At 50.8% G+C, this 1,950-nt stretch overlaps 1 long non-coding RNA gene across 1 annotated transcript; it reads left to right on the forward strand.

Moving 5' to 3' along the window:
• Positions 1-895: 895 nt before the first annotated feature.
• On the forward strand, positions 896-1,414 carry LOC107307901. The gene is made up of 3 exons (XR_001552541.2): positions 896-994; positions 1,094-1,200; positions 1,272-1,414. It is a non-coding gene; the product is annotated as an uncharacterized LOC107307901 (long non-coding RNA).
• The last annotated feature ends 536 nt before the right edge of the window (positions 1,415-1,950 follow it).

The following is a 1,950-nucleotide window of genomic DNA, read 5'->3' on the forward strand; positions in this document are numbered from 1 at the left end:
GTTATATGGGGTTATATGGGGTTATATATGGGGTTATATGGGGTTATATGGGGTTATATGGGGGGATATGAGGTTATATGGGGTTATATGGGGTTATATATGGGGTTATATGGGGTTATATGGGGTTATAATGGGGTTATATGGGGTTATAATGGGGTTATATGGGGTTGTATGGGGTTATATGGGGCTATATGGGGTTCTATGGGGTTGTATGGGATTATATGGGGTTATATGGGGTTATATGGGGTTATATGGGGGGATATGGGGTTATATGGGGTTATATGGGGTTATATGGGGTGATATGGGGTTATATGGGATTATATGGGGTTATAATGGGGTTATATGGGGGGATATGGGGGGATATGGGGTTATATAGGGGATATATGGGGTTCTATGGGGTTATATGGGGTTATATGGGGTTATATTGGGGGATATGGGGTTATATGGGGTTATATGGGGTTATATGGGGTTATATGGGGGATATATGGGGTTATATGGGGTTATATGGGGTTATATGGGGGGATATGGGGTTATATGGGGTTATATGGGGTTCTATGGGGGTTCTATGGGGTTATATGGGGATATATGGGGATATGTGGGGTTATATGGGGTTATATGGGGTTATATGGGGATATGTGGGGTGATATGGGGTTTTAATGGGGTTCTATGGGGATATATGGGGTTATATGGGGATATATGGGGTTATTATGGGGAGATATGGGGATATATGGGGTTATATATGGGGTTATATGGGGCTTATATGGGGTTATATAGAGATATATGGGGTTATAATGGGGATATATGGGGATATATGGGGTTATATGGGGTTATAATGGGGTTCTATGGGGTTCTATGGGACCAATGGGGGCGTGGCTTACTGGTGGGCGTGTCCTAAACCAACCAATCCCGTTCCCCCTCTTAGAGCCCCGCCCCCTTTGCTTGAACTCCCAGAGGAGGCGGAGCTTCCCCCGGTGGGCGTGGCCTCGTTGGAGCGGTGCGTTGTGATTGGTCCATAAGGAATAATGGACTTTGTGATCAACCAATGGGGTTTGAAGGGGGGCGGGGCTTAACGCGGCTCCCTTTGTTCCTATAGGGCGATACTGGAGGGGGCGGGGCGACCGGAAGGGGCGGAGCTTAATGAGATCCTGCCAAGCTCCGCCCACCGGAAGTTGTGGGCCAGGCTCTTCCGGGTTTGCTTAGGTAAGGGGGCGGGGCTTAAAGTGGGCAGCCAATAGGATTTGAGCTTGCCCTAAGCCCCGCCCCCTTTATAGATCTCTGTGCTTCTGGTTGGCTGCGGCTGGAGCAGTCCCGCCCCTTTGGACCAATCAGGATCCAGCTTGGTTCCCGAGGCCCCGCCCACTTCTCCCCAAGCCCCGCCCACGCTTAATAAAGGCAAAGGGGGCGTGGTTTAGAATGGAGCGTCTTTATTGGCTGACGGTGAGTGGAGTGGCGGCAACGGCGTCCAATCCCTGCAAAGGAAGGTGGGGTTAAGGGGGCTTGGCACTTATGGGGCTCTATGGGGCTGCTATGGGGTTTAATGGTGGCCTATGGGGCTCTATGGGGTCTCTATGGGGTCTCTATGGGGCTCTATGGGGCCCTTATGGGGCTCTATGGAGCTGTTCTTGGGCTCTATGGGGTCTTTATGGGGTTTGGGGTCTCTATGGGGCTCTATGGGGCTGTTATGGGGTTTGGGGTCTATATGGGGTCTCTATGGGGTACTTATGGGTCTCTATGGGGCTGTTATGGGGCTCTATGGGGCAGTTATGGGCTCTATGGGGTTTAATGGAGTCCTATGAGGCTCTATGGGGTCTCTATGGGGCACTATGGGGCACTTATGGGGTTGTTATGGGGCTCTATGGGGCACTTAATGGGTTTGGGGTCTATGTGGGGTCTCTATGGGGCACTTATGGGGCTCTATGGGGCACTTAAGGGGTTTGGAGTCTATATGGG

The sequence above is a fragment of the Coturnix japonica genome, unplaced genomic scaffold (assembly GCF_001577835.2).
Source record: "Coturnix japonica isolate 7356 unplaced genomic scaffold, Coturnix japonica 2.1 chrUnrandom1628, whole genome shotgun sequence".
Taxonomy (NCBI): Eukaryota; Metazoa; Chordata; class Aves; order Galliformes; family Phasianidae; genus Coturnix; species Coturnix japonica.